General features: G+C 40.9%; 1 protein-coding gene across 3 annotated transcripts in view; it reads left to right on the forward strand.

The window, feature by feature from the left end:
* The first annotated feature begins 309 nt into the window (after positions 1–309).
* The window catches only part of RNF152 (ring finger protein 152), an 89,384-nt gene continuing 66,919 nt past the window's right edge, over positions 310–22,774 (forward strand). For 2 of the 3 annotated variants that reach the window (XR_011361885.1, XR_011361884.1), the window contains exons 1-2: positions 310–896; positions 22,287–22,449. The gene's annotated coding sequence lies outside the window, so the exon portion shown is untranslated. The remainder of the gene's footprint in view (positions 897–22,286; positions 22,450–22,774) is intronic. The other variant, XM_069960231.1, reaches the window with a different exon arrangement.

A 22,774-nucleotide genomic window follows, 5' to 3' on the forward strand; every position in this document is an offset into this window, starting at 1 on the left:
TCGTTTACTTCCGGCTGCAGCAGCCGGAAGTAAACGAGTGCCTATCTCATGGATCTCTGCAGCATATCTATGCTGCAGAGATCTCTATGAGAGATCAGATCACTTATACTAGAAGTCCCCCAGGGGGGCTTCTAGTATAAGTGTAAAAGTTTAAAAAAAAATGTCATTATTAGTAAAAATCCCCCTCCCCTAATAAAAGTCTGAATCACCCCCCTTTTCCCAGGTTATAAATAAAAGTGGGGGCGGGGCCTGACCAGCATGGCGGAGTAGTGTCTCTGTTAGTGGGCTATGGAGCAGTGAGAGCGGCGATAAACAGTTCCCTGGTATAGCAAGACTTCAAGCTTTAAGCCGATCCCATACCTGTGTCTGCAGCCGGGAGTCAGCAGTGCAGTGGAGACCGGAGGAGAGAGAGTGACGGCACAGAGAGATTGCAGGACTGCGGGGTTGAGAGGCCAGAGCTGGAAAGGAGGAGTGAGTGAAACACGGCAGGTGACGCCAGGCATCTGGACCAGAAGAGAGGGAGAGCAGTGTACTGTGACCTGGATGAAATCTGACACCCTCCAGTAAACAGATCCATCTGGCCGCAGCAAAGTGAAAGTGAAAGTAAAGAGTGAAGTGCAGCAGGCACACAAGAGGGGAAGAGTGTTGTGCTGTGATCCGGACAGTGTCTAAACAGCCCCCAGCAGCAGATCTGCTCAGCCTGAGCTGGGAGAGAGTGGAGCACAGCTGATCAAACTACACATCCAGATTGCAAACAGGGAAGAGAGGTGTGCTGCCATCCGGACAGTGCCCAAGGAGATAGGACTGAAACAAAGCAGGAGCTGTGGCACTAATGAAAAAGGCATAAGGAAAGTCTGAAATCACAAAAGGAAAGCTTACTGAAGTGAAGGAAGGTGGTGAGTAGGGTAGCGGCACTTAAGTCCGCAAGCATACTTAAAACTGTGATATTCGCCACCCTTATAGTGATACTTTATTCCTTACAATAACAACACCTGCTACACTAAGAAATAAAACAAGAGATATGCCATATAAGAAAAAGGGAGTTAAAGTTAACGACACTATAAAAGTAACAAACTTCTTCCCCACAAGTGGAAAAGGGAGGAACTCTAACAGAAATAAAAACCAGAAACCCCCTAGCCCACTTAGCTCTGAAAATCTTGAATCATCAAGGGACAGCCTTGACATAACCAATCAAGGTCTAGAACCCTCTAACTGTACATCATTGTTAACGAGCCCAGGAGCACCTCTTGGAATGGCTGGAGCTAATACCACAGAGCTTTCTAATAAAAAGACTGCAAACCTAAATCAGGAGGACGTAGGAACAGTTACTGTTCCAGTGTTAAAACTGTTGCTAGATGATTTGAAGCTGTCCCTGCAATCTAATATGCAATTAATGTGCACTAAACTGTCCCAGGAAATTGGGGCGATTGGAGAGCGTACAAATGCTCTAGAAGTTAAAGTAACAGAATTAGGAACGGCACATAATAAAACAGCAGTGTCAGTGAACAAAATGGCAGAGGACATAACTAACATTAAAGTTAAAATGGCGGATATGGAAGACCGTACCCGACGTAATAATATACGTTTTCGCAATATCCCTGAAAGTGTGAAAACAGAGGAATTAGAGGATTTCTTAAGTGAATTTTTTGGGTACCTCCTGCCTGAAGCTTCATACATAGACCTTACAATTGATAGGGTCCACAGACTCCCAAAACCTAAATTCTTACCGGCAGAAACATCAAGAGATGTCATTGCACGGATACATTTTTTCAGAACCAAAGAGAACCTCATGATAGCAGCCCGTTCAGACATACCTATGCCAAAAAAATTTAAAGAAGTCGCCCTCTTCCCTGACTTATCAGCATTTACCCTTAACCGTCGCAGAGAATTTGCACAAAGCACCAAAACTCTTCGTGATAACTCAATTACATATAAATGGGGCTTTCCAGTGCACCTAATTATAACTTACAAGGGGAAAAAAGTAATAGCAAGAACACCACAGGAGGCGTGGTCTCTATGTAAAGAATGGAGACTGACAGGCAATGAGGACATAGAAGTTGGTGAAGCTACAGCAGCTCCCGAAATTGTCAATGAATGGACATTAGTTAAACATGGCAAAGACAAGCAGACAAAATGAGAGATACAAATGTTGGTCCGCGCGCATGACTAACTGATCGTATGTGCAATGTGCGGATATCTAATAAATTACTATATATGCAAATGATGGACTGAACACTCTGATGAGATATTATATGTAATGTAACATGATTAATCTGCTCTAGCCATAATGACTAATAATTTGCTTATGTTCAGTCCCTAGTAGGAGGACTGGTGGTGCGTTTGCACGGGCAGATTTATCTGGCCGGTTTTGGAGCCCGGGATGGACTTGAGGAGACGGGGAATCTCAGTCTTTCTTTTATGGCCTGCCCCCTGTTTATAGTCTGTTCCTGGCTTTGGCTTCGGAAGTCTGTCGGGTGGGTCTCCCTGTGTAAACGCACCATGAGGAAGATATATGAAGGCTGATATATCTACATAAATGCTATAAGTAGATTGCTGTTTCTGTATGTATAATGAGTGATAAATATATGTGATGCTTTACAACTTGAACTTCAATGTCTTACAGGATGCTAAAGGAGCCATAAGGGAGCTAATGTGGTATCACATGATTGTAATGATAATGGTGATGTCATTGCCATAATGGTGATGTCATTAAAGTACCGAAGGTATAACTGAGATTAAATAAGGGAGGAGCTGGAAGAATATAAAAGATCATTAGAATCCAGTGGAAGTGTAATGCATCTTAATTCAATTTACCACCATCAACTGCCAGAGATAGGCCCTAAAAGGGAATAATGACCCCCCAGCAGAATTTTTTTAGAAGGGTGGGATGGGAGGTGGGTGGGAGGGGAAGGGTTAAAGTAAGACATCTGAAAATATGTAGATATAGCAAAAAGGGTAGCCTTTGGTTCTTAATAGAAAGCTGTATATTTAATTTGTTTCGGGCCTTACTTTTATTGGGTTTTGACCTTAGTATGTTATCACTTGAAGCATGGCATAACCATATGGAAATCTTGATTAGATGGACTTTAATTAAATCTTATGGTTATTAAATTTCTTTCATTAAATGTAAAGGGCTTAAATTCACCATATAAAAGGTCTCTTATATGGAAGGAAGCTATAGCCCAACAGACAGATGTACTGTTTATACAAGAATCACATCTAAATATGGAAGATAGTCATAGACTGAATCATAAAAAATTCCCTAATATATACTATGCACCAGCTACTGGTAAAAAGGGCGGTGTTGTGATAGCAGTAAAGAACACAGTGACATTTTCAGTCCACACAACCATAACAGATGAAAAGGGTCGTTATGTTGTGTTGGTGTGCATGATAAATAATGTCCCTTTTACACTGGTATCAGTATATGGCCCAAATAAAGGTCAATACAGCTTTTTGAGACACCTTATTTCTTCAGTTAGCTCAGTAAGAAAAGGTTCATTAGTTATGGGAGGTGACTACAACAAAACCATATGGCCTTCAATAGACACAACATCACGTCCCAATGCTAGTGAATCAACTCCGATTGCTACATTATTACATAAAAACCGTATTTATGATATATGGAGATTACAACACCCAATGGAGACAGATTTTACCTTTTTTTCTCATACACATAAATCTTACACAAGAATAGATTACTTTCTTGTGGATCAGCTAACAATAGCAAAAGTCAAAACATCTGCTATAGGTACAATCACCTGGTCCGACCATGCGCCAATTATCCTGGAAATTAATGAACAGTGCCATACAACCTCGCAGTTCGTATGGCGCTTGAATAACTTTATTTTGCAACAACCTGAGTATCAAAAAAGAACAGTAGATGAACTAAGAGAATTCTTCTCCTTTAATGACAATGATGAAATTAAAGATACAACTTTATGGTGTGCCCACAAGGCCTATATAAGGGGTCATTTTATAAAACAAGCTACACACGATAAACGCCAACGCCAACATAGGACAATAAAATTACAAGAGGAATTGGGGGAACTACACAGGTTGAATAAGCAACAATACGATCAGAGAAGAGCAGATAAAATTTCATTTATAACACAAGATCTGCATGAACTAAATATGCATAAGTACAATTTTGCTCTACAGAGGCTAAAATTTCAGCACTATTGGTATGGCAATAAGCCATCTTCAATATTAGCTAACCAAGTAAATAATCAAGGAGTAAAAAGAAGAATCCCATATATTTATAATTCTGATAACAACAAAATAATGGATCCTCAGGGAATAATGAATAGTTTGGCAGGGTACTATGAAAATCTGTATAATTTGGCAGGGGATAATGATAGTACTCAACCAAGTAAGATAGGTATCCAATCATTCTTGGACAGCATTACAGTCCCCTCGATTACCGAGTCGGAATTGGAAGAACTGTCTAACCCAATAACAGAGAAAGAAGTAGCCTATATAATAAAAACACTTAAAACTAATAAGTCTCCTGGGCCTGACGGGATCACAAATGAATATTATAAGGTACATAAGTTAGTATTGGTACCCTATTTAGCCAGAATGTTCAATAAAATTTTAAGTTCAGAGTCCTTCCCACCTGAAATGTTGAAAGCATTAATAATCACCCTTGCTAAACCTGGCAAATCCCCAGATAGGGCTGGTAACCTACGCCCAATCTCACTCCTAAATGGAGATATAAAAATATTTGCAAAACTAATAGCCCATAGATTAACTGAGATAATACCTAGCCTAATCGGAGGAGATCAAGTGGGGTTTGTTAAAGGTAGGCAAACCACAGATGGAACCCGTAGATTGATCGACCTGATGGCAATGGTGGAGTTGCGGCGAACGCCTTCTCTGCTCCTAACTTTGGATGCGGAGAAGGCGTTCGACCGAGTCCATTGGGAATATCTCTTTGAAACCCTGACTAGATTTGGGCTGAGGGGCCCAATATTAAAAGCTATTATGGCTTTGTATACAGATCCAACGGCGCAGGTATACTCAGCAGGTACCCTTTCAAGAACCTTTAAGATAACAAACGGGACACGGCAGGGTTGCCCTCTCTCCCCGATTATTTTTATTTTAGCAATTGAGCCGTTAGCCCAAAAAATTAGGGAAGATGAAACCATAAAGGGGATATCAACAATACAACAAGATCATCGTATAGGATTGTTTGCAGATGACATAATACTAACCATAACAGAACCTGAGTCATCCCTACCTGCGGTGATGAAAATATTAACTGAATTTGGCAATATTAGTTATTATAAAGTAAACTCCACTAAATCATTAATTCTTAATATGGGAATACCGCATTCCATTGTTATGAAACTTAAAAATAAGTTTCCGTTTCAATGGACAGATAGATCTATACCATACTTGGGGGTGCACCTTACATATCCTGTTAATAAATTAGTAACAATTAACTTTGATCAGCTACTAAAGATATTAAATAAAGATATTATTAAATACTCTAAGTTACCAATAACATGGATAGGGCGAATTTCAATTATAAAAATGATGTTACTGCCGAAAATCTTATATTATTTTCGGAATCTGCCAATTCACATCCCCCAATTCTGGTTAAAACGTATTCAAAAAATAATAATGCAATATGCATGGTCAGGCCAAAGAGCGAGAGTAGGAAAAGAAATCATATGTACACCTGTAAAATATGGAGGACTGGGGTGCCCTGATATCTCCCTTTATTATTATGCTTCAGTGTTAGAGCAGCTAAAATGGTGGTGGGTAAAAGATAATGTGAGATTATGGGTAGAATTGGAACAAAAATTAGCAGAATGCTATGACCTAAGAGCATGGGTGTGGCACACAAGATTATCTCAGAGATCCTCTTCTCATTTATCACCTACATTAGAAGCTGGATGTAGGATTTTTAACAGTAACATAGTCAAAACAGTGTTAGCACCTACACGACCAAAAAGGATTCCACTTAGAACCATGGAATTACTGATATTAGATTCTGATTATAGTACTTGGATGGAAAAGGGAATAAAGAATCTGGGTGATATCTGTGAAGGCAATAGCCTTAGTCTTAAACCATTCTCAGAAATAGCTGATGGATATGGGATTTCCAATAAAGATTTCTATAAGTACCTTCAACTGAGGCACTGCCTTCACACGATCAAATTAAATAATTCATTATCTGATCTTAAAACAACAAAATATGAAGAACTCCTATACAACTTAAAAGAAAGTCAAAAGGGCCTCGCCCTAACATACAGAATTTTATCATCTCAAAGAAAATCATTTACATTTACAAAGAAATGGGAAGAGGACCTAGGTCATATATTTACACAGGATGAATGGGACACGGTATATAGTATTCCATCTAGAGTATCACACTGTATTGGACACCTAGAAGCATCCCGCAAATTATTATACCGATGGTATAGGACACCATATAAGTTAGCAAAAATTTTTCCAAATATGTCCCCGGTATGTTGGAGGTGCCATGAGAGTAATGGCACTCTGCTTCATATATGGTGGGAATGCCATTTAATTAAGATGTTCTGGTCCCAAATAGAGGACCTCATACGAAGTATACTTGGTTACCAACCAAATTGGGGTCCAGGTCTGGCATTGATTTCAATGAAAACTGAGAACATTCCACCCCAAGACAGGGTAATATTACTGCATGTATTAATGTCAGCACGAAGCAGCATAGCTAGAAGATGGAAATCTAGTGAAATTCCATCTACACTAGAGGTTATAGCTAAGGTACAACACAATTATAAGATGGAAACTGCAATAGCTGTAGGAATGGATGGGATTATAAGATCCCATAAACATTGGCAAAAATGGTGCATGTACTATTTGCAGCTTTACCCTAATAGAAGCTAGGATAAGAGACATAAAAATTAAGGTAAAATATACTAAGAATTAGTGATATATAAAATAATAGGCTAATATAGAGAATCAGATGTCGGGGAGGGGGGGGGAGGGACTTAGTGTATTGCTTATAATTGTTTTTGTGTTTGCTTCGTATCATGAGTATAAGGTATATGCCTTATTAATGTAAATTTCTGTAAAGTTTGAAAATTAATAAAAAGTTTAAATCAAAAAAAAATAAATAAAAGTAAATAAATAAATAAATAAATAAACATGTTTGCTATCGCCGTGTGCGTAATCGCCCGAACTATTAATTAATCACATTACTGATCTCGCACGGTAAATGGCGTCAGCGCAAAAAAATCCCAAAGTGCAAAATTGCGCATTTTTGGTCGCATCAAATCCAGAAAAATTGTAATAAAAAGCGATCAAAAAGTCGTATATGCGCAATCAAGGTACCGATAGAAAGAACATGTCATGGCGCAAAAAATGACACCTGACACAGCCCCATAGACCAAAGGATAAAAGCGCTATAAGCCTGGGAATGGAGCGATTTTAAGTGACGTATATTTGTTGACAATGGTTTAAATTTTTTACAGGCCATCCGATACAATATAAGTTATACATGTTACATATCGTTTTAATCGTAACGACTTGAGGAACATATATAACAAGTCAGTTTTACCCCAGGGCGAATGGCGTAAAAACACATTTCCCCCAAATAAACAAAATGCGGGTTTTTTTTCAATTTCACCACACTTTGAATTTTTTTCTGGTTTCACAGTGTACTTTATGCAAAAATTCAGCCTGTCATTGCAAAGTACAATTAGTGACGCAAAAAATAAGGGGTCATGTGGGTTTCTAGGTGGAAAAATGCAAGTGCTATGGCCTTTTATGCACAAGGAGGAAAAACCGAAAACGCAAAAATCGAAATTTGCTCTGTCCTTAAAGGGTTAAGAGTGACCTTGGTCCCTTTAAGAGCGAACTGGGTCCCTTGAGGGGGGAAATGGGTCCCTTTAAGAGCGAAATATGTCCCTTTAAGAGCGACCTGGGTCCCTTTAAGAGCGAAATTGGTCCCTTTAAGAGTGATCTGGGTCCCTTTAAAGGAAATATTTCACTCTTAAAGAGACCCATTTCGCTCTTAAAGAGCGACCTGGGTCCCTTTAAGAGTAATATGTCCCTTTAAGAGCAACCTGGGTCCCTTTAAGAGCAAAATATGTCCCTTTAAGGGCAAAATGGGTCCCTTTAAGAGCTAAATATGTCCCTTTAAGAGCGAACTGGGTCCCTTTAAGAGAGAAATATGTCCCTTTAAGAGCAAAAATCGGTCCCTTTAAGAGCGACCTTGGTCCCTTTAAGAGCGAAATATGTCCCTTTAAGAGCAAAATGGGTTCCTTTAAGAGCGACCTGGGTCCCTTTAAGAGCGAAATATGTCCCTTTAAGACAAAAATGGGTCCCTTTAAGAGCAAAATATGTCCCTTTAAGAGCGACCTGGGTCCCTTTAAGACAAAAATGGGTCCCTTTAAGAGCAAAATATGTCCCTTTAAGAGCGACCTGGGTCCCTTTAAGAGCGAAATATGTCCCTTTAAGAGCAAAATCGGTCCCTTTAAGAGCGACTTTGGTCCCTTTAAGAGCGAAATATGTCCTTTTAAGGGCAAAATGGGTCCCTTTAAGAGCAACCTGTGTCCCTTTAAGAGCGACCTGGGTCCCTTTAAGAACAAAATGGGTCCCTTTAAGAGCGAAATATGTCCCTTTAAGAGCAAAATGGGTCCCTTTAAGAGCAACCTAGGTCCCTGTAAGAGCAAAATATGTCCCTTTAAGAGCGACCTGGGTCCCTTTAAGAGCAAAATATGTCCCTTTAAGAGCAAAATCGGTCCCTTTAAGAGCGACCTGGGTCCCTTTAAGAGCGAAATATGTCCCTTTAACAGCAAAATCGGTCCCTTTAAGAGCGAAATATGTCCCTTTAAGAGAAACCTGGGTCCCTTTAAGAGCAAAATATGTCCCTTTAAGAGCAAAATGGGTCCCTTTAAGAGCGACCTGGGTCCCTTTAAGAGCGAAATATGTCCCTTTAAGAGAAAAATCGGTCCCTTTAAGAGCGACCTTGGTCCCTTTAAGAGCGAAATATGTCCCTTTAAGAGCGACCTTGGTCCCTTTAAGAGCGAAATATGTCCCTTTAAGAGCGAAATATGTCCCTTTAAGAGCAAAATGGGTCCGTTTAGGAGCGACCTGGGCCCATATAAGAGTTACCTGGGCCCCTTTAAGAGCAAAATGAGTCCCTTTAAGAGCGAAATATGTCCCTTTTAGAACAAAATATGTCCCTTTAAGAGCAAAATCGGTCCCTTTAAGAGCGACCTTGGTCCCTTTAAGAGCGAAATTTGTCCCTTTAAGGGCAAAATGGGTCCCTTTAAGAGCAACCCGGGTCCCTTTAGGAGCGACCTGTGTCCCTTTAAGAGCGACCTGGGTCCCTTTAAGAGCGAAATATGTCCCTTTAAGAGCTAAATGTGTCCCTTTAAGAGCAAAATGGGTCCCTTTAAGAGCGAAATATGTCCCTTTAAGTGATAAATCGGTCCCTTTAAGAGCGAAATATGTCTCTTTAAGAGCGAAATATGTCCCTTTAAGAGCGAAATATGTCCCTTTAAGGGCAAAATGGGTCCCTTTAAGAGCAACCTGGGTCCCTTTAAGAGCAACCTGTGTCCCTTTAAGAGCGACCTGGGTCCCTTTAAGAGCGAAATATGTCCCTTTAAGAGCGACCTGGGTCCCTTCAAGAGCAAAATATGTCCCTTTAAGAGCGACCTGGGTCCCTTTAAGAGCGACCTGGGTCCCTTTAAGAGCAAAATGGGTCCCTTTAAGATCGAAATATGTCCCTTTAAGAGCAAAATCGGTCCCTTTAAGAGCGACCTTGGTCCCTTTAATAACAAAATATGTCCCTTTAAGGGCAAAATGGGTCCCTTTAAGAGCAACCTGGGTCCCTTTAAGAGCGAAATATGTCCCTTTAAGAGTAAATGAGTCCCTTTAAGAGCAACCTGGGTCCCTTTAAGAGCAAAATATGTCCCTTTAAGAGCGACCTGGGTCCCTTTAAGAGCAAAATGGGTCCCTTTAAGAGCGAAATATGTCCCATTAATAGCAAAATCGGTCCCTTTAAGAGCGACCTTGGTCCCTTTAAGAGCAAAATATGTCCCTTTAAGGGCAAAATGGGTCCCTTTAAGAGCAAAATGGGTCCCTTTAAGAGCGACCTGGGTCCCTTTAAGAGCGAAATATGTCCCTTTAAGAGCAGAATCGGTCCCTTTAAGAGCGACCTTGGTCCCTTTAAGAGCGAAATATGTCCCTTTAAGAGCGAAATATGCCCCTTTAAGAGCAAAATGGGTGCCTTTAAGAGCAAAATGGGTGCCTTTAAGAGCGACCTGGGTCCCTTTAAGAGCGACCTGGGTCCCTTTAAGAGCAAAATAGGTCCCTTTAAGAGCAGAATCGGTCCCTTTAAGAGCGACCTTGGTCCCTTTAAGAGCGAAATATGTCCCTTTAAGAGCAACCTGGGTCCCTTTAAGAGCGAAATATGTCTTTTTAAGAGCAAAATCGGTCCCTTTAAGAGCGACCTTGGTCCGTTTAAGAGCGAAATATGTCCCTTTAAGAGCAAAATGGGTCCCTTTAAGAGCGAAATATGTTCCTTTAAGAGATAAATCGGTCCCTTTAAGAGCGACCTTGGTCCCTTTAAGAGCGAAATATGTCCCTTTAAGAGCAAAATGGGTGCCTTTAAGAGCGACCTGGGCCCCTTTAAGAGCGAAATAGGTCCCTTTAAGAGCGACCTGGGTCCCTTTATGAGCGAAATGATTCCCTTTAAAGAGCGACCTGGGTCCCTTTAAGGGACCCTGGTCGCTCTTAGAGGGATCCAAGTCACTCTTAAAGGGATCCATGTAGCTCTTAAAGGGATCCATGTAGCTCTTAAAGGGACGGGACCCAAGTCACTCTTAAAGGGACCCAAGTCGCTCTTAAAGGTATGAGACCCAAGTCACTCTTATAGGGACGGGAGCCATGTCGCTCTTAAAGGAATGGGATCCAAGTTTCTCTTAAAGGGAAGTCACTGGTAAAGGGGCGCTCTTTTCAAGCACTATGTATTTTCCTGGAAATGCAAATCTAGTATTATATTGTAATCTGTCTTCTTCTTCTTCCAGCCATTTTTCTGCGATTAATACAGCCCGAACCGCTTTGCGCACAGACTCCGTTCAAACTGCGTTTCGAAGCCCTCGGCGGGTTTGAGGTGTGCTATCTATTTTCGGTTTCGATTGGATTTGTCATTTTTAAGAAATTTACGTTTAAAGATCCCAAATTTCCCATAGAAAATAATGGCCCATTGGAAATAATGACCACACTGTAAACGCTGACAGCCAATCACAGCACATATGCAAATAGCTGAAATATAGCAGCCAATAGGAACTCTATAGTCTTGTCAGGCAATGTACTGTATCACAACATTTACACAGTCACATGTCCACTATTGGCCAATAGAAGACGTAGAAGATGGAAGGTCCTTATTGATTTGAGCAATGATCTTTCTATACCATTATAAGTACCAGAGTTCAGTCAGTAAAATAACAGAGCTGAGGGGACGGTACCCAAGCTGCTCTTGAAGGGACGGTACCCAAGCCGCTCTTAAAAGGGACGGTACCCGAGTCGCTCTTAAGGGGACGGTACCCGAGTCGCTCTTAAAGGGACGGTACCCGAGTCGCTCTTAAAGGGACGGTACCCGAGTCGCTCTTAAAGGGACGGTACCCAAGCTGCTCATAAAGGGACGGTACCCAAGTCGATCTTAAAGGGACGGTACCCAAGTTGCTCCTGAAGGGGTATTAAATAAGTCACTCTTAAAGAGACGTTACCCAAGTTGCTCTTAAAGGGGCATTAAATAAGTTGCTCTGAAAGGGACGGTACCCAAGTCGCTCATAAAGGGACAATACCCAAGCCTCTCTTAAAGGGTCAGTTCTTAAGCTGGTCTTCAAAGGGTGGTACCTAAGTCGCTTTTAAAGGGAGAGTACTTAAGCTGGTCTTAAAGGGACAGTATATAGGTCACTCAAAGCGTTGTCACCAAAGTCGCTCTTAAAGGGACTGTACCAAAGTTGCTCTTAAAGGGACTGTACCAAAGTTGCTCCTAAAGGGAGGGTATCAAGGGTTAAAGTTTCTCTTAAAGGGAAGTCACTGGTAAAGGGGCGCTCTTTTCAAGCACTATGTATTTTCCTGGAAATGCAAATCTAGTATTTATATTGTAATCCGTATTCTTCTTCTTTCAGCCATTTTTCTGCGATTAATACAGCCCGAACCGCTTTGCGCACAGACTCCGTTCAAACTGCGTTTGAAGCCCTCGGTGGTGTGAGGTGTGCTATCTATTTTCGGTTTTGATCAGATTTGTAATTTTTAGAAAATTTACGTTTAAAGACCCGAAATTTCCCATAGAAAATAATGGCCCATTGGAAATAATGGCCACACTGTAAACGCTGACAGCCAATCACAGCACATATGCAAATAGCTGAAATATAGCAGCCAATAGGAACTCTAAGGTCTTGTCAAGCAATGTATCACAACATCCACAGTCACATGTCCACTATTGGCCAATAGAAGATGTAATATATGGAAGGTCCTTAATGATTTTGTCTCCCTGACATGAGTAAGATTGTCATGGTAACCGAGCAATGATCTTTCTATACCATTATAAGTAGCAGAGGTCAGTCAGTAAAATAGCAGAGCTGAGGGGACGGTACCCAAGCTGCTCTTAAAGGGACGGTACCCGAGTCGCTCTTAAAGGGACGGTACCCAAGTCACTCTTAAAGGGACATTACCCAAGTCGATCTTAAAGGGATGGTACCCAAGCCGCTCTTAAAAGGGATGGAACCCAAGTTGCTCTTAAAGGGACCGTACCCAAGTCACTCTTAAAGGGACCGTACCCAAGTCGCTCTTAAAGGGGCATTACATAAGTCGCGCTTAAAGGGGCATTACATAAGTCGCTCTTAAAGGGACGTTACCCAAGTCCCTTTTAAAGGAACCGTACCCAATTCGCTCTTAAAGAGACGATACCCAAGTCACTCTTTAAGGGGCATTACATGAGTCGCTCTTAAAGGGACGTTACCCAAGTCGCTCTTAAAGGGTCAGTACTTAAGCTGGTCTTCAAAGGGTGGTACCTAAGTCGCTTTTAAAGGGAGAGTACTTAAGCTGGTCTTAAAGGGACAGTATATGGGTCACTCAAAGCATTGTCACCAAAGTCTTTCCTTAAGGAACTGTACCAAAGTTGCTCTTAAAGGGAGGGTATCAAGGGTTAAAGTTTCTATTAAAAGGAAGTCACTGTTAAAGGGGCGCTCTTTTCAAGCACTATGTATTTCCCTGGAAATGCAAATCTAGTTCTAAATGTTTCTTCTAATAATGCTATTGTGATAACATAATTAGAAGAAACATTTGATGTTTTCATTAAAGTAAAGTGATGATTAGTACAGAAAGCTCTATTGCCGGGAATATGAATTAACGGCTTATGGAGCTTCCTGTACTAATTAATATTTAATTAATAAAACACATTCTCGTTGAAATAAATTCAGTTTCGTTATTCAATAATTTAATTCTAACGAATCCATCATTGTGCAATTAAATATACTGTCAAAAAATAAATATATATATAAATATACATTTATTTATATATCTATTTATTTTAACAGTATATTTAATTGCAAAATGATGGATTCGTTAGAATTAAATTATTGAACAACGAAAGGGACTTTATTACAAAGAAAATGTGTTTTATTAATTTAATATATTAACTATTAGAGGCATCGGCATTCGGCATCATTGCCGGCTATTTTTGAAGTACTCCGTACGGACCGCCTGTCAATCCACGGCCGCATGTCCAGCCGCAAACAATGGTCTTGTTCATTTTTTACGGGTCCATTTACGATAGGGCCGCAGATTCATACATAGTGTGCACTGTGCAGCCGTATATCGTATACTTTCCAGCGTACGCATGAACCACCAAAAATACCGCCGCACAATTACAGCCGCAAATACAGCCGCACACTTACATAGTCTGAACCTGGCCTAAAGCTAGATTCACACATGGCGGATCTGCAGCTGATTTTACGCTGCAAAATCCGCTGCGGATCCTAAGTCGATAATTTTCAATGAGAATACATACTCGCAGCAGGATTTACATCCCGCTGGGAATAATTGCGTGACAGCGCCATTAACCCCCGCCAGCCAGAGCATACTTTACCTGCTCCGCGCTCCAGCTAGCTTCAGGGCTCCCGGCGTCTTCATGTCCCGCTCAGCAAATCAGTGGCTGCGGCAGGGCAGCGCACTGATTCGCTGAGCAGGATGTCAAGGCAAGAACCCCTGAAGCAAGCCGGAGCGGGGAGCAGGTAAAGTATGCTCCAGCCAGTGGGGAGTTAATGCCGCTGTACGTACATACTCCCAGCGGGATGTTTATCTCGCTGCGAGTATGTATTCTCACTGAAAGTTATCAGCATAGGATATGCAGCGAATTTTGCTGCAAATTCGCAACGTTAAATCCATCCTGTGTGAATCTAGCCTTACATTGACTGGAAATTGTTGGGACAAGAAATTTTCACTAATGGTAGATATGTAGTTTTATATGACAGATGGGATAGACAGATCGTAATTGTTGCTATTATTTACATACCACCTGTAACTGGTTGCTTTTGATAATAGTCGGAGAAGGCTATAACCACACAGATTAATAGAAAAATAAGGTATTTAATACAAAGAACAATACTTAGCTGTAGTTACAGATGGTACAGATGCATAGTTGTTTTATCCACAATGAAATGGGGAGCCCCTTTGTATATTATGGTCTAATATACGCCCATTTCCCTCGATGACCACCAGGGTGCTGGGCACCTTCCATCCATGGTCCCAGCTGAGGCTGGCTCGAAGCTACATACCCCCGACCTTTATAGTAAGTTTGGGTGGGGGTGATGTGCTTGTGTGTCTATGTAGACCACTGATGACCATGAATGGAAGTTATCTGATGTTTCTCCGGCCTTGTACATATTTACCAAGCACAATGGGGACCCAGTTTTACAATTAAAGCTATAAGGTTCTTTCAGCCATACAACAATAGCAACAAACAACTGTATCCTCCAATGTTTACACTATTGTGAAGGTATATGGCTGGACAGTTGACATAGGTGTGACAGTATACATACACACACACAACTACAATGACTTCTACACACATAGCCATACGAATAAATATATATACATATATATATATATATATATATATATATATATATATATATACACACAAGACATTAAAATAATACATTCCTTCTCATTACATCAATAAGACACTTTAATTTTCTGAAATGAACCCATCCTGTTACACCACCTCTGTACTCTGTTGTCCTTAGAAAACGATATTGTTTTATATGTGGAAAAGAGCAGTGTCTGGTGTTTGCTATGGGAGAATACAATCCAGTAATGGATGAAAAACTAAACACAATGAGGAACAGTGACATAAAATTGGGTGCCACAGCCTTAGCTAAAAAATGTAAGGAGATGGGTTTATTTGATGCATGGAGAAATAGATTCCCACTCAAAGCGCAATACTCCGCTTAATACTTAATAAATCCTGTAACGTTATGTCAAGAACTGACATGTTACTGTGTAATGAAGAAGCTCTGAGAATTTTAAAAAAACAAATAAATACTTACCAAGAAGTGTCTCGGACCACTCTCTCCTTGGATAGCAGTAATGGGTGATGAAAAGGAGGTAGAAATATTAAAAATAATAAAAAGTAAGATCAAAGGGATGTTTTTTTGTCGCAAGGCTACAAATATTGAAAAAGTGTGAACATGTGAAAATGTTTGTTTTTTTGTTTGGCGCACTAGCGCTGAAGGGGGTGGGGTGGATCAATATACAAAAACTTATTGTCTATGGTGCGATATTTCTTTATTGTTAAAGTTAAATAAGCAATAAATGTTTATTTAAAAAAAACAACTCTGGCGGTATTACCATTCGGCTGTAATTGAAGGTGTATGGCTACCCAAGCACTCATTGAGCATGCTCTCTCAGCACTAATGGAAACCATTGATATCCTGTTTTGAAGCTCCATTACAGTATATATTATGTTTTTTTTTATGTCTGGATCCAAAGAAAAGAAACAAAAAAAAAAACCTTCCAAACAATGCAGGATTCTTACCTATGCCCCCCCAACACTCTTCATGTAGTTTTACAGTAGTACCTCTCCTCTGTTGCAGTGTTCTGCCTGCTCTGTCTCTTTTGCTGCTCCTCTTCCCCAGCACTGCTATTAGACTTAATTTCCCAGTAGTCTTCTATCTATCTATCTATCTATCTATCTATCTATCTATCTATCTATCTATCTATCCACATTGATAATTTTATTCAACACTTGGATATTTGGTTATGTATTTTAATAATGCTGGTAATAATTTGGTACATAAACTATTTGATGCTTCCTTGTGGTACTAAAATGACATGAAAATATTCAGTGAACCTATCCACCTCCCTGCTGAGGAGCACTATGAATCCTGTTTATACAAGAGACACAACACATGTCAGATGGGTTCAGACATCCTATCAATCACTCTGAAGTGGCAGAACTATCTATAGGAACCTCTGACCGCTTTGTGCCACTGTCAGAATTGAGATTAATATTACAAGAAGGAGCTACGATATGTAACTCTATGTCCTCTGGAACCGTCAACTGTTCTATGCTGTGGAATCTAAAAGGAAGAGTTAAAGGGTGAAGATGGCAGATTGACAGTCAGAAGTTCACTTTGCTTTTATGCCTCAATGGATTTTTTTAATCTAGCCTCATTTTTTGCTGTGATTTTAACGTACATTTTTGAAAATGTCAGCATGCCCTATACAACTAAAAAGCCGAATGTGTTTGACCTATATGTTCAACTCATGAGAGGAAAATTCTGTATGAAACCTATTCATTTATTTGCCTTTCTGCAACAGTGATTATAATGCACCTTGGTTGCTGTGAGCTTCTCATGGAGAGATTGTTTTCTTCTAACATGTAATTGATGGTGAATGACCAAACCAAATTCTAAACTCGTTACTACGTTGCCTCCAAAGCCTGATGTTGTTATATACATATACATTGGGGAAAATAAGTATTCAATATACACCAGGTGCACTGACACCTTTGTGCATTTATATGTAATATTCTTTCTTTATGCATTTCCTTAAGGCTATTTTCCCACACAATATTTTTGCTCCTTATTTTCCTCAGTATTTTACAGCCAAAACTAGGAGTGGATTGCAAACACAGAAAGGCTCTGTTCACACAGTGTTGAAATTTAGTGGTTGGCCGCCATTCAAAAGAAGGTCTGTCATTTGCAATTAAATGACGGCCATCCACTCAATTTCAATAGTGTGTGAACATAGCCTTTCTGTGTTTGCAATCCACACCTGGTTTTTGTTGCAAAATACTGAGCAATAATACTGTGTGTGAACATAGCCATGTAAAGAGAAAAAAAAATAGTAATATACAAATACAATTCATAGACATATATCACTCTTTATATGTGTGTGTGTGTGTGTGTGGCCTCATTTTGAAAGTTTTAATATGTTCCTTGAAATGCATGAACCACTATTCAAAGCTTTTTCTCTGACTTCACAGCTATTTTTTGATTATATTGGGAGAAGATAATATTATCCATTAAACATTAATATTGCAGTATACGAACTGGAGAGAATGGAACGGCTGCACATCCCATCTATGGCTGATACCAATGCCGCTAGGCCTGTATTAAAAATCAACACCAGAGTGTCTGTATATGAATTGATCAAGCCATATTGCCCCGTGTACCACCGCGCAGGTCCTCTGGTCCACACGGGTCCCTACGCTAACTCCACACCGTGTCGGTCAGCGACCGCCAACCCCGCAAAGCGTGCACCTGCAGCGAAGGGAGGCCATGGAACGGCCCTGCAACCCCAATGTCACAGGACCAGACCCATTGGTGAGCGCAATACCTCATCCAGACTTGTGCTGTTTGGGGGCGACCTTCTCCGCCGGCGGTGCTGGCCGGGTTCTGGTGTGGTGTTTTTGGGTCTGGTCCTGTGGCATGGGGGTCGCAGGGCCGTCCCATGGCCCCCGTTCCCTTACTGTGCACGCCTGCGGGGTTGGTGGCCACTGACTGGCACAGTGTGGACTTAGTGTAGGGACCCATGTGTATCAGATACCATGTTTTGTAACAATAAGAATGATTAGTCTGACTGTTTAAAGTGTAAACATATGGCGTTGTGAGGGGCACGGGCAATCATAGGCTCTCCAAAACAGTGGAAGAGAATCACATGCTTGATCAATTTATATGTGCACTGCTTGTCCTGTTACTGATCAAGATTGATCAAATCTGATAGCATATTATTATATATTTCTAATTTACATAAGATTTTTAAGGAATATACACTAGAATAGTGAACTCTGTAATCTGTGTCTACCACGGTCTGTGTATCATGGTCAACTCTTTATGCAACTCTCTTAGGGCTCTTTTCCACTGGACGATTATTTTTCAGATTATCGTTAAATCGTTCAAATCTAAACGATAATCGTTCGGTTAAAATGCAGTTAACGATTAACGACCAAACGAGAAATTGTTGATCGCTTTATAAGACCTTGACCTACTTTTATCGTTGCTCGTTTGCAAAACGTTCGCACATCGTTCGCATTGAATAAGACGTCGTTTGGTCATTCGCAGTAGATACGAACGCAATAGCAAAGATATAGCGAAGAAAAAACGATCGCAAATACGACCATAAGAAACGATTATCGTTCCATGGAAATGAGTTAGCGTTTTCAGGTCTTTCGCAGTAGTGGTCATTTGAGATTGTTAATCGATAACGATTATGCGAACGATAATCGTCCGGTGGAATAGGGCCCTTAGAGGTCAGTAAAGACCTACTCAATTTTATCACAGAGGGAGGGACAGCATCTTGGGAAATCGAGTTGCCAAAACTTTTTCCTCCCTTTAAATTTACTTCTTCCTCCCTTTTATTAATTTGAAAATACGCAAATAATAACAATAATGGGATTTACAAAATAGAAAATCCACCCCATTGGCGTTCTCTCCCAAACTAAATGTTCATTAAGGGGAAAAAAAACCATAATGAAAATAGATAATATAATCATCTCTCTTTACTACCTATGTAAACAGTCAACATTTTCCAATCTCTTAGACCTATAACCATAAACCAAGAATAATTAATCACAGACAAGTCTGTCTGGTGCACCACACTATCCATACTCGCTCAGGGAATAAATCACAGAATCACGTATTAAAATCTACCTTTTATTGTTACAATTAAAATTCTTATTTCCAAAAATTGCACACTGAAAACCAAGGATCAGGGTCAGAGATTATTATATCTACAAATAGGGACCTAGTCCTTGCCAGCCGGTGGGCAATTTGGTCCTATAATACTCAACAATGTGGATCATATCTCAATTTTGTCTCAATCTCGTGTTAACGCCTTTCACCCGGACCATCAGCCAGGATCCTCAGGAGACTTCTAGGTACAGTATAGTATAGTATAACCGGGTAAGATGACCCCAAAATTAATCATGCAACTGGTAAGATAACCCAAGAACCAGACAAACAAAAAAATATAGTGATGGGGGGGGGGTTGATAGAAGACAAACCCCCTCATGTGAGACGCACTATAGATGAATGTAACCCCTTAAAGAGAACCAATCATGGCCGAAATTCAAAATTTTTTTTTTTTGCTAATTAGCTGTACATTTAAATTTTATTAATATTTGCAAATACATTTAATTATTTTTATAACTGTATTTTTCAGATATACACTTTACTTTCCTGTCTCGCGCCGGCTCTTTTCAAAAGAGCCGGTGTGAGACAGGAAGCTCCCGTCATGCAGAGTGGCAGCAATGCCGGGGGCGCCGCCATATTGATGACGTCACTTTGCGTTCCACCGCTGGAACGCAAGTGACTAAATTAAGATGGTGGCGCCCGGCAGCGGACAAGAGGATTGGGTAAAGTATAAGATACAGACTGCAAAGGCAGTCTGTATCTTCATAAATAGACAAAATGAAGATACAGACTGCCTTTGCAGTCTGTATCTTATACTTTACCTCATCCTCTTGTTCGGTACAGCAAGGCCGGCCGCCGCCATCTTGAATACGTCACTTGCGTTCCAGCGGTGGAACGCAAAGTGACGTCATCAAGATGGCGGCACCGGCCTTGCTCCACCGGAACAAGTGGATTAGGTAAAGTATAAGATACAGCCTGCAAATGCAGTCTGTATCTTCATAAATAGACTTCATAAAGATACAGACTGCATTTGCAGTCTGTATCTTATACTTTACCTACTCCTTTGTTCCGGTGCAGTAATGCCGGGGCGCCGCCATCTTGATGACGTCACGCTGGAACGCACGTGCGTTCCAGCGTGACGTCATCAAGATGGCGGCGCCCCGGCATTACTACACCGAAGAAGAGGATTAGGTAAAGAGAGGACCTTTAATAAAAAGGACAGTGATTTTTAGGTGATAGGTTCTCTTTAAATAGGAGTAGTCAGCTGCCACACCTCCGATACGCACTTGGAGCATGGGGCATAAGGCAAACCCTATACGTACATATTACATACATGCAGACAAACTACTACTTCCCAAACATGGTATTGTATAGATGGACCCCAATAGTCAGGGTTAAAGATACACATCTATTACTATAATAATCTGACGTCTTAATGATGACACATATGCTGCATAGATATACACGCCATCAGTAGTGGATCATAATAGGGGCGTTCTGGGCGGCAGCCCGGGGCCCTGAGCTCCTGGGGGGCCCATGACCACCCAAAAAGACTTATACTTTCAGTGGTGTACTGTCTCCTGGCTACACTTCCGCCATGATTTACAAAAAAAAATCACCGTTTTTTTAATAGCAATTTTGCACAAATCAGGACATCATGACATTATCTGTCCTGTACTATGAATGCCAGACTAGTACCGCCATAGTAACAGTGGGGTGGGGGGGCCCAGGCTTGGTAAACAGCCCAGGGCCTATGGTAAAGTTAATCCGCCCCTGCACGCCATTATCTATAAGACGTCATAGAGAGATAACACTGGTAGTAATATCAGTTGTTTGCACAATATGCAGTATATAACAGATAAACCAGGTGCATCCGCACCATCCAGATAGATAAAGTCAGGCCATTCATAGCAAAGTGGGTAAAATAAACATTCCCAACGGGATGACTCATGTCCCTCTTCCTTTCTGTGCCAGTAATGGTGATTTGGACCAGAATCACCATTGCTGGCACACGGAGGAAGGGGGGACGGGGCATGCGTCATCTGGTTTATCTGTTATATACTGCAAATTGGCTCCTGAGGAGCCACATACTGACTGCCACCCGCTATGTGAGGCCATGGGGCCATGTGAGTGCAGCATCCCTAACCTATTTGGGACGAATTGCTTTATTGCCATTAACGTTTCATTGTTTTATATTAACCCTTTCCTATTGCATAATCCCCTGATGAGTTACCTAACGAAACATTGGTGTCGGAAGGATAGGAAGAGAAAACATAGGGTAAGTGGTGCAGGGGTAGCACAGGGCAGGGGCTGTCCTCATTAAGACGATCACCCCGCTATTTCCTGAGCAAGTGGGGATAGTGTGGTGCACCAGAAAGGGATCAACAGGGTCCAGCACTCCCACTACCGTGTACAAGATTTAGTCTGTCCACAATCCCTCACTATTATATGTTGGCTATTTAATAGATATAGATAGTGTTGTATGACACAAAGAATTGTTTACATTGCGGATGGTGTCAGCACCCATCAATATATTATCTTGCACTATATGTATAGAGGCTATTTGGATATCTTGTCCGCATTTTTTCTATGGTGGAGGTTTTTGTATACACATGAGGTGTGTTTGAAGTTTTTACAAACAAGTATTAAAGGTTAAGTTTTAGGAATCCATCTGTGATTATCATAAACCAAGAATGACATTTATAACAACATTTTTTTCAATCTGGAATTGACCAAGCTAAAGCAGGACCTTGCTCACCTAACCTGTTCTCCTACTTCATTCTAGGTTGTTTCTTAGAACATAGACTTACTTTATCAAGAATATTTAGAATGACCATGAACAGTCATTCAAGGACCATAATCTAGTGTTTTAGATGTGCATCATTCCCTAACACATACTATACCAACTATACAGAAAAGAAGGATTTGTAATAATGACAGTACCTGTACAGTAGAGAACTGTGCCAGAGTTTCAACAATTTACATCTTTTCAAGAGAGCGGTGTAATCTGTAAATCAGGCCCTTAGTTCCCATTTCCTTTGCTGGCTACTATTAGACTAGGTTTCTAGCATGCTTAGCGTCTCCCTATCATTTGTCTGCATTCTTATCTGGCTTTTCCGACCTTGGCTCTAGGTTACCTGACTACTCTCTGGACTATTAGACTAGGCCAATCGTGGCTGAGCAGCTGATGACGCGGCAGCGGGGGAGCGGCCGAGGGACGGCTGAAGCGCTGCGGCCGGCCTCCCGAAGATGATGTCGTCGACCCAAGATGACGGCCGGGGTCGACAGCGAATACGTAAGTATAATGCATCACACTTCCGGGGTGGGGGGAACACAGGAAAGGGGGCCATTCACTTAATTAACACACATTACAAAGTTGTATAACTTTGTAATGTGTGTTATTTAGTGAATAAAAGTTAAATGCCGCACTACCCCTTTAATGTACTTTGACATTTACCTAGGTGCAGCGCAGAAAAGGGCCTCCCTGCTCACAGTATTCTAGCCCTGGAAATATTCCTAGGAGATAGAAACATAGATCAAACTTCCTGACTACATGACTATTTCTCCAAACATTTCCCAGCTCCTTTTGTATTCTTCAAATGCACTGCAAACTGCCAAGT

This window comes from Dendropsophus ebraccatus, chromosome 2 (assembly GCF_027789765.1).
Source record: "Dendropsophus ebraccatus isolate aDenEbr1 chromosome 2, aDenEbr1.pat, whole genome shotgun sequence".
NCBI classification, from domain to species: domain Eukaryota; kingdom Metazoa; phylum Chordata; class Amphibia; order Anura; family Hylidae; genus Dendropsophus; species Dendropsophus ebraccatus.